General features: G+C 38.0%; 1 pseudogene; it reads right to left on the bottom strand.

The window, feature by feature from the left end:
* Positions 1–9,767: 9,767 nt before the first annotated feature.
* LOC132481748 (protein tyrosine phosphatase type IVA 1-like) lies at positions 9,768–10,487 on the bottom strand (annotated as a pseudogene).
* Positions 10,488–11,184: the final 697 nt, after the last annotated feature.

Here is an 11,184-nt window from a genome sequence, read left to right as displayed (position 1 = left end):
ATAATTGGCCAGGCTGAAAAATGTAAAATAGTTGAACCTCAAATCCATGAACAGAAATGGACCATCAAGGAGGCTTCTGAACCTGTCAAGATCGGACATCCAGAATTAGGAAGCTGCCTGTCAACTAAGAAATCTGTAACTCCAGATGTCTGTCAGTTCTCAAATCACATTGCTTCTGCCATAATCTGAAAACCACTGCTACAGCTGCTGGTTCTAGAACTCTGCTGTCTCTGCTATAATCCAAACCAGCAGTTCTTAACCACTGTGTTCTCAACATCTCTTTACACTCAAAATTACAAAATATGAGGTATTTTGTTTATATGGGTTTTCTCTATTATTACTGATATAAAAATTAAAACTGAGAAATTATATATTTACTTAATAAAAATATAAACAATAAACATATGTTAACATAAGTAAAATTTGTTTACTAAAAATAACTATATTTTCCAATAAAGATTTCAAGATCACTCAATGGGGAAAACATAGCCTTTTCAACAAATGTTGCTGGGAAAACTGGCTAGCAAGTTACACCTTTACCTCAAAGAACGTACAAAACTTAATTCAAAATAAATCAGTGACCTATATGTAAAAGTCAAAACTATAACACTCAAAGAAGAAAACATTTGGGTAAATCTTTGTAACCTTGGGTTTGGCAATGGATTTTTAAATATGATAACAAAAGCAGAATGATCCAAACGAAAAAAATAGATAAATTAGACCTCATAAAAATTTAAAACATCAAAGGACATTATAAAGAGCATGAAAAGACAAACTACACAATGGAAGAAGATATTTGGATATCATATATTGGATAAGGGATTTGTACCTAAAATATAAGCTGCCATTTGTGACAACATGGATAAACTTTCATCTTTTGGATTTCTGGAACCGATTTCAACATATGTTCTGGTAGGCTTCCCCACACCAATTCAATTCACGCTATCTACATGGAGATAGCATCAGATTCCACATATAAAGGGCTTAATCCTTCAAGACTGCCCCACCTACCCACATACATTTCTGGGCATACATTTCAGTGGCAAGCCCAGGTTGTTACCTGTACTTCTGACAGACTGGCTATAAATCAGAGGGTCCCAGGACCCCCTTCTTCCTTGGGTTTGATTAATTTGCTAGATCTACCCACAGAACTCAGGAAACATTTTACTTGCTAGATCACCAGTATATTATAAAAGGATATAACTCAGGAACAGCCATACAGAAGAGATGCATAAGACAAGGTATGTGGGAATGGCTCTGATCTTCCATGCTCTCTCCAAGCCTGCCACTCTCCCCTAATTTCCACGCAGCTCTCCAAACCCTGTCCCTTTGGAGGTTTTTATGAAGGCTTCATTACATAGGCATGATTGATTCAATTACTGACCATTGGCAATTGAATTCAATCTTCATCCTTTCTCCTCTCCCCTCCCCCGAGGCCTGGAGGTGGGACTGGAAGTTCCAACCCTCTAATCACAAGGTTGGCTTCCCTGGCAACCAGCCCCCATCCTTAGGTGCTTTCCAATAGTCACCTCATCAACACAACAAAAGACACCTCTACTGTTCTCTTCACTTAGGGAAACTCCAAGGGTTTTAGAAGCTCTGTACCAGAAAAGGGGATGAAGGTCAAATATATATTTCTTATTAGAAATCACAATATCACACTAGAGGACCTTATGCTAAGTGAAATAAGCCAGACACAGAAAGACAAATACTGTATGATCTCACTTATATGTGGAATCTAAAAAACTCAAACTAATAGGAGCAGAGAGTAGAATGGTGGTTGTTAAGGGCTGGGGGTGGGGGAATGCAGAGGTGTATGTTGGCAAAGTTGGCACAAACTTCCACGTAATAAGGTGAATATGTGCTGGGGATCTAATGTACAGCATGGTGATTATAGTTAATAATACCGTATTGTATAGTTAAAACTTGCTAAAAGAGTAAATCATGTGTTCTCACGGCAAAACAAAACAGAAGATAACTGCGAGGTGATGAATGTGTTAATTAACTTGATTTTGGTAACTTCACAATATATATGTATACTAAGTCAATACTTTGTACACTTTAAAAAATAATATACAATCGAAATATGCACAATTTTTGTCAATCATACCTCAATAAGGCTGGAAATAATGAAAATAAAGATATGATTTCTCACTCAAAAAATAAAGTATAAGTAAAATTTTAAAAAATTCTTAAGACTCAATAATAAAGAGACAAACAAACCAAATCAAAAATGGGCAAGAATGTGAATAGACACTTATCCAAAGAAGATATACAAATGGCCAGTAAACATATGGAAAGATGCTCAATATCATTAGTCCTCAGAAAATGCAAATCAAAACACCAATGAGATACTTCACACCCAGTAGGATGATAATCAAAAAGTCAGATAATAACAAGGATTGGTGAGGATACAGAGAAACTGAAATCCTCATTCACTGCTCATGGTAACGCAAAATGGTGCAGTCACTTTGGAAAACAGTCTGGCAGTTCCTCCAAAAGTTAAACAGTTACCATTTGACCCAGCAATTTCACTCCTAACTTTCGAATGAAAAGAAATGAAAATATATGTCCACACAAACACTTGCACATTATTGTTCATAGCATCATTCTTCATAATAGCCGAAAGCTAGAAACCCAATATTTGTCAACTGATGAATAAGCAAAGAAAAAGTGGTATATTCAAACAATGGAATAGTATTTCACTATAAAAAGGAATGAAGTACTGATACATCTCACAACATGGATAAACTCTGAAAACATTTTGGCTAAGTGAAAAAATCCAGTTGCAAAATATACTATACTATATATTTCCATTTACATGAAAAATCCAAAATAGGCAAATAGAGGTAGAAGTAGAATGGTGATTGCTTAGGGCTAGGGGACTAACAGGTGATAGCTAAATAGTACGGGCTTTCCTTTTGAGGTGATGAAAATGTTCTAAAATGTATTGTGATGGTTGTACAATTCTGTGATTATACTTAAAAACCATTGAATTGTACATATTAAATGGGTGAGTTGTTTGATGTGTGAATTATATTTCTATAAAGCTATCAGAAAAAAAATAGTCCTGGAAAAAACCCTTGAGAACCCAAAAGGAGAGATATGCATCAACTTCATTAAATTGAATTTAATATGATGGCTTCTCAGGGCTCTATGTTAATTTGTGCTTTGATTAGTAAGTACTTTGTGATGCTTAACCCAAAAGGCAAGTAAGCATTCACTACAGATATAGAGAGATTGACTTGTCTTTTACAGACAGGGCCATCTTAATTTATGCAAAACTCAGACTATAAAGTATTAGCTTCACAGTGATGGTGCTTACATGTTTTCCTTCTGTTTAAGTATTTGGTAGGTGCAATAACAGGCAATTGATATTGCACCGTACAACCATTATCTTTGCTCATTTAATCATTGTGACCATGTTTTCAATAAAACAAGCTGTAAAAGATACCAGTAAATTTGTTGATTTTCCATATGACTTAGTGTCTATAAACTGATAGTTCTACAAAATTTTCATTTAATTTTTCCTCAAGAAGAACTGCAATTGTATACTATACTAATATGGAGAGGCATTAACATATTCATATTTGGCACTCAATAAAACCAAGATCAATTTAGTAAGCACCAACATGGAAACAAATAGGCTCTTTATAGCTGTTAATAAAGAAAGATAATTGCTGGTTTTGATCACAGCATTTAAATTTGCCAAAGAAGTAGTAGGACAGCTTATGTTCCTCAAGGTGAGGCATGTTCAAGCTCTTCAGCTCATGTATTATAAACAGGCAATCCTTGTGTAGCTTGTGTAGCTAAAAAAACAAAACAAAAATTGAATTTGTCTTTGTGTTACAGCACATTATATACATATAAAGCACTGGAATAAAACTGTCTATCTGTCGAAATATAGACCACCGCGATGTTATGACTTGGCAAAAATGTTTTAAGGGAATGAAGAATGTGTGTGTGTGTGAGAGAGAAGAGACAGAGAGAGAAAGAGAGAGAGAGAGAGAGAGACAGAAAGAATTATCTGCTCCAAACTTTCTGATATTTGCAAATAATCTTAAACATAATAGAGTTGTATCAAGATAAAATAATAGCTAATGACTCAATCAGAAGAGTACACAAATTTCTGAAGATAAAATTGAAGAGATTAAATTTGATTTTTATTTTAATTCAATATAATTATTTTCTAAAATACTAACATTTCAGAAAAAGAATACATAACTCCAAGATCCATCATCTTTCTTTTTGTATTCTTAATAGCAAAGCTCATGTGATATACTTCTATAGTTACATGGGTACTACTGTTGTAAAGAAGTAAAAGGAAATATTTTAAATTAGAGAGTATTTTTATTATAGATCTAAATAAGTATATGCTCTATAACTGTGATTCTATTTGGAGGGTTAGATAGCACAGAGAAAAGGGAGGTTCATAAAATTTTTCAAAACTTAAAATACATTTGTAATTCTTCAAATAACAGATTTATCATCATAGATTCAACATTTAAACCATTGTTACATCTTTGTGTCTTACAAAGTAGCCTCTGATTGGAGCAAACTTACAATTTTGATAGATCTACCAAAAGAGAAAACACTTTAATGAAAAGTAGTTTGAAAGTACTTGCTTTCGGGACTTCCCTGGTGGCAAAGTGGTTAAGAATCCGCCTGCGGATCCAGGGGACATGGGTTTGAGCTCTGGTCCAGGAAGATCCCACATGCCGCGGAGCAACTAAGCCCATGCTCCACAACTGGTGAGCCTGCACTCTAGAGCCCATGAGCCACAACTACAGAGCCCACGTGCCACAACTACTGAAGCCCACGCGCCTAGAGCCCGTGCTCCGCAACAAGAGAAGCCACCACAATGAAAAGCACACTCACTGCAACGAGGAGTGGCCCCCTCTCACCGCAGTTGGAGGGAGCCCGCCACAGCAACCAAGACCCGACAAAGCCAAAAATAAATAAATAAATGAATAATTAAAAAAAAAAAGTACTTGCTTTCAACTTCCTAAGTAACACAAGCTCAAACTCAAACTAATACACACAAACACTGAGCCAAATATGTGGAAAAATACGGTTTTTTCATATGTATATATATTTCTGGACGTGGAAATGTGTCTAGTTTTAGCTATTTGTATATTTTGGGGGTTTTTTGTAATTCAGGAAGACATATTACGTGTCCTTGAAATTTGATTTAAATACAACCTTTCAATGAAATATTTTGGAAGAATAATATAGATGATACAGGTTGACACAATTCTGAAAAGTTGCATACTGTATTTTATATTCAGAAGGAAACATGAATTTAGCATATCAGAGAAAGACCAAACAATTTTAGTGCCTATATGAACCGAAGATACTTAAGGAAAAGAGAAAATAACTGAATTAAAGAAATCTTAAAAATGTGTAAAATGCCCAATTATAGTGTATGGATAATGTTTAAAGCAAAATTAAATTTGAAATTCTATGCATTATTTTTAAATGAATTATTCATAGTTTGTGTTCTTAAATGAGATTATGATTTTTTTTTTCAGTAAGACAGCTAGGTCTATCATAGCAAGAATTTATATACAATAAACTCTTATGACCCACATTTTGGACCAGTTTTTCATTGTGTTGGTGTCAATTTGTAGTCGATGTCAACTCAGATGACAAAAATAGCAGTTATGTATATGTCTATAATTTACCCCCATCAGAATCAACTGGGAAGTATTTCTGCTTTACTTTGCTTATTTGCCATCAAAAAGAAAGATAGGTTAGCATTTTTCAGAGTTTTGTCACTCATAATATATTAGTTGGAAAAGGTGTCACTTTGGATTTTGGATTCAGGCAAAGAAAGGGTAAGAAGTTCTTTGCAGGAAACTGCCCTCAGCAGGAAGCCCCCTTCCTTGTCATTTTAACAAAGCTATATTGGTAACTAACTTTTAACCAGGCACCCCTATGCTCTACTTATCTCCACCTGAGCACACCTTTCAAATCTTTTAATCACACAATACCTTGCCTAACGTGTCGGTTCTTTTCGTAGACCAAAAGAAGTAGGAATGAAGAATAAGTAAGTAACCGATGACCAGATCTCTTCCCTAGCCTCCCCTTCCATAATCTCACAAACAAACTGTGTGACCAACTGTGTGAACAAGATAACATCTAGAGGGAGATCCCGAAGAGCCGACAAGCCTGCATGCAGTAGGGGATGACACGACTCTGACCCTATCTCAATGATTAACCGAGATCACCTCCCCCCGTTCCTTTAAAAGTTTCATGGCCGAGCAGACTCTTCAGAAGTGGTTCTTTGCGGACACTGAGTCCACGATCTCCCCAGATTGCCAGCCTTCTGATTAAAGACAACTTTCCCCTCTACCAACGATTATGAGTTTGATTTTGTAAGCGGTGAGCAGCAGGACCCAATTCAATCGGTAACAAAAGGAGGGAAAAGATGTGGAAAACAAAATTTCTCACGAGGAACTAGTGTGTTTAGTTCTATTAAATTATACGTAGGTAGGTTAAATATCACAGTGTATCCTAAATTTGAGTAAAGAAAGAAATACTGAAACCATGCCCCATAGAGTTAACAGAAGCTAATGACTAACAGGAATTCTTGAGCTTGTCTTATAGAACAGCAGCTAAGGGAACAGCTTGTTAAAAAAAACCCTGCTTGTAGCCTGCCTTCACTGAAGAAGCTTTCTTTAGTTATTTTATTTTCCTTTCTTTTTCCCCTCTTTTTTTTTTTTTGGCGGCACGCAGGCCTCTCACCGCCATGGCCCCTCCCACCGCGGAGCACAGGCTCCGGACGCGCAGGCCCAGCGGCCATGGCCCACGGGCCCAGCCGCTCCGCTTCCCCTCTCTTTAATTACATACCTTCCCAGCTTCATGGTAGCCCAGCTGTTTTACAGGAACTTGAAGTTAGCTCTTGTCCAGTGCAAGCCAGCTAAAGCAGGTAGGAAACGGACCCTGAAACTGTGCTTGCGCAGGTGTGGGATGATTGCCTGTTGACGTCAGAGGGCCAGAAACTCCTCCCTCAGATTATGCTAAGAGACCCCACTTTGAATCTGCAGAAGCATGTAACCGAGACGCACCTGCGCAGAAAACCAATTTCCTCACCTTTTCCCCTATCTCCAATCACCTTTCCCCACGCTGAAGATCACCCTGCTTATCCCATAAATATTCCAACACCCTCCCCTTCCGGGAGGTAGATCTGAGATTTGTTTTCCATCTCCTTGCTTGGCTGCCTTGTGAATAAACTCTTGGCCGCAAACCTCGGCATCTCAGCGTTTGACTTACTGTGCCTTGGGCAAACGGACCTGGTTCAGTAAAAATACATCAGTTTTGGGCTTCCCTGGTGGCGCAGTGGTTGAGAGTCCGCCTGCCGATGCAGGGGACACGGGTTCGTGCCCCGGCCCAGGAGGATCCCACATGCCGCGGAGCAGCTGGGCCCGTGAGCCATGGCCGCTGAGCCTGCGCGTCTGGAGCGTGTGCTCCGCAACGGGAGAGGCCACAACAGTGAGAGGCCCGTGTATCGCAAAAAAAAAAAAAAAAAAACTAAACAAAGACTTGCTGACCATAGTATGGATCACAAAATATGAAATTCTTCAATCTAGGATTTTACACTGGATTATGTTCAACTATGTTTATAACAATTATAGGTGATTGCTTTAGAGTGTCTAAATTCATTTATTTCAATGAAGTTGATTACTCTGTATCAGGCACTGTGTCAAGTGTTTACATACAATGAAAACTGAGAATGATCCTTACCCTTTAGGAAACAATTTCAAAGATATTAAAATAAATTCAAACTTTGTATTAAAGCATACTAGGTCCTGTGGACATTACATTACAGTAATAATGAGGTTCAATTAATTAATCAAATATTTTGGAGTTTTCAGCTGGTCCATAAATTATTACTTCTGCATGTCACACTTTTAAAAAATAGCTGCTGAAAGGCTAACTGTACTAGATAGCTATTGCCACAATAATGCTGCATAATAAAACATTTCAGTTTTTCAGTGGCTTAGGGTTTGGCTGATCTAGGCTTGGCTTAGCTGGTACCTATCAGTTCAACTGGACTTAGCTACAGGTAATATGTCAAGCTTAAGTCTGCTCTATGTGTATCATTCTGCAACCCCAACTAAAGGAGCAATGGATAGCTAGGGCATTTTTTTCTCATGGAGATGGCAGAGGTGTCGAGGGCCAAGCCAACCTGTGATGAAATATTTCAAGCCCTTGCTTACATCACACTAGCTAACATTCCATCGGCCAAAGCAAAATACATGGCCACACACAAGTTCAAAAAGCAGGGAAATGCAGTTCAGCAACCGTAAGGCCCTGGCAACAGGGTGGAAGAATACTTATATTGAGAGTGGGGAATGAGACCAGTAATTCAATCTACCACACCATCCCTCCTTGGTATTGTCCTTTTCTGTAAAAGTTGTCTGACCGCTCTTTCCCAGGAGCAGCGATGGCTAAGTTTCACCTTTGTGCTTCTGAAGTTGTTTATCCTTACCAACAATCACCGCACTTGCAGTTTTCAAGAAGTTGTATTAATGCTTTACAAGACTGTTACCTTGTGAAAGCCATTAGAGTATCCTATCCTCCCCTGAAGTTCCGGTGCATTTTTCTTGGCCTAGAGTTTAGAAAGTATTCAATGCCCAATATTTCAACTAGTAAAATGAGATTTTTTTTAAAATTTTACAGAAACAACTCAAGTATTTATTCCTTGAAAGGTATGTCATTAATTTCCCTTCTAATGTTTGTAGCCACATCATTTGGAACTGCTTTAAAGTATGATGAATTTTGACCTTTATCTGAAATAAAATATGTGTAATACTAATTTAATTATTACTCTTCTCCCGACTACAATTAATTAATTATTTAATTAATTAATTTTAACCAACTTCCAATTTGAATAATAGTTGGTAAATAACTTCTAATAGGTATGGAACAAAACTTTACAGGGTTTCCAGAATATTATAAGACTTACAGCTACAATTAGAAAGTATTTTAACCTTTTAAAAATATTTACTGAATTTAAAAACATTTGGAAAAATTTTACTGGAAATATAGCCACCCCGCCCTAATCTGCCCATTCTTTTCTCAGGCCCTCTCTGTTACGTTGCACCCCAAACTGCAAACTTCAAATTGGCTATAATTCTTCTTTGTCTGGAAACTATGTGCTTCTGTGCAACATAGACTGAACTATCAACAAGAGTTTTGTGTGTGTTTGATTTTTCAAAATGGAAGTTTTTATAATAGCACAAACATTGAGTTTGTAGAAACAAATTCAAAATTACCTAAGACTTTGCACAAATCCAGCAAAATTAATGGTTGTAGAAACCCTACTATATATCAGTTTGCATATGGAAGATATCACGTGAGCAGGTGTTCACATAGGCCCTACCTTCAATGTTTGAAATGACTTAAGGAATAAACCTCCTAAGGACTACATGACACTAAAAGTATACAAGTATCGTGCTGGGTATTTTGGCACCTCACTACTCTAAATTTCTTGTATATTGATAAGATACAATTGATACAAATAAAAACACACATTTTAGATATTGGAGAGCTAGAATCTTTTACTAAGTGTCAAAATAACAGGAAAGAGAGAGAAGGCTCTAATTCTGGTAAGCCTGTGGCCTGCTACAACTGCCTTTCAATGTTCCTATGCAAGCTTCATTGGACTTAGTATTTACCAAGTCTCCATAACGGCTGACATGTATGAGGTTCCATCTCAAGTTTCTTTTCCAAGGCCATAGCATCCATCAGGTGGCGCTCTTTCACTGGTTGAAACAACTGTATCTGGTGTTTCTGAAGTGCAAGCACATCGTAGGAAGATACTTTTCCAAATAAAAAAGTTGCTTGCTGTTAAAAGCTCCACATTGCTTTTGTCTTATGCATTGCACTGCATCTTCATACTTCATTCCCCCTTCAATTAAAGCTAGGGCAACCAGCACTGAAGCTCTCCCAAGACCTGCAGCACAGTGGACCACAATACAACAACCAGGATCAGAAATTTCTTTTTTACAAGTTTTAACCACTTATCAACGATCTGACTGGATGGTGGTGCACCATCATCAAAAGGCCAGTCCAGAACCTGGATGCCTTCATTCTCCAAAATGGCAGTGTTACATGCAGCTTCACACACTCTTACTGTGGTGGTAACTCTGTTCTTCTTAAGTTCCTGTAAGAATTTGCTTAAGGAGGCATTGCTTGGGCTGTGCACCATCAGAAATCTCATATTGGGACGTCCCTGGCGGTCCAGTGGTTAAGACTTCACCTTCCAGGGCAGGGGATGCGGGTTCGACCCCCGGTCAGGGAGCTAAGATCCCACATGGCTCTCGGCCAAAAAACCAAAACATAAAACAGAAGCAATATTGTAACAAACTCAATAAAGACTTTACAAATGGTCCACATCAAAAAAAACTTAAAAAAAAAAAAAGAAATCTCATATTCCTGTTCGCAATCTCTACAGGAGCAGGGCGGTTCACCCCAGTCATATGGAAGTAATTAAAATTTAAAAATACAGAAAAGATGTAAAAGAACTGGAGGCTACTTCAAAATACTCCAGTTTAAATTTTCAGTGAGTTGAATATGAAGTTAGGAGTAATAGGAAATGAAATCAACCTTCAAACAAAACAAAAAGTATCAATGTTTCAGTACAGTAATACTGAAAATCAGGGCACTCAGCTTTGCCCCATTCAGGTCAGAACCCTTGCAAAATGGTCTCCTATTCAGTTCAGCTCTTCAATGTCCAGGTTATTCATTTTTATGGGAACCGCTCAGGTAGTAACAACCTTCTAGAATTCACCAGTCTGCACAGAGGTTGGACTGGGCCTGTCAGTAATTCCTACTGCCTCTTGGACAGTCCATAAATGTGTGACCAAGAACACTGGAGAACCGAGAGATATGTTCACTCATTGACGAATGTGGCCTAGTCAGATAGCCGGTCCCCAGGCAGAAATGACAATGCCCCGTGCACAGCTCCGGGAAAAGCGCATCACTGATGGGATCTACTGCCACCAGAGTCCAAAATTTGCCTCAGGTGGCCTGTATCGTCAGCCCTCCCTTGTTTCTCTGCCGGAAGGACAAAGGGAGAATACAGACACCAGCCAACAGGGAATGCCGGCCAAGTGCAGACAAGGAGGAACTGGGCAAGGGTAAAGCAAAGGCTGGAGCGTCATAAAGGGGAAGCAA

This window comes from Mesoplodon densirostris, chromosome X, assembly GCF_025265405.1.
Source record: "Mesoplodon densirostris isolate mMesDen1 chromosome X, mMesDen1 primary haplotype, whole genome shotgun sequence".
Taxonomy (NCBI): Eukaryota; Metazoa; Chordata; class Mammalia; order Artiodactyla; family Ziphiidae; genus Mesoplodon; species Mesoplodon densirostris.
This window is presented reverse-complemented; position numbering and strand designations above follow the sequence as displayed.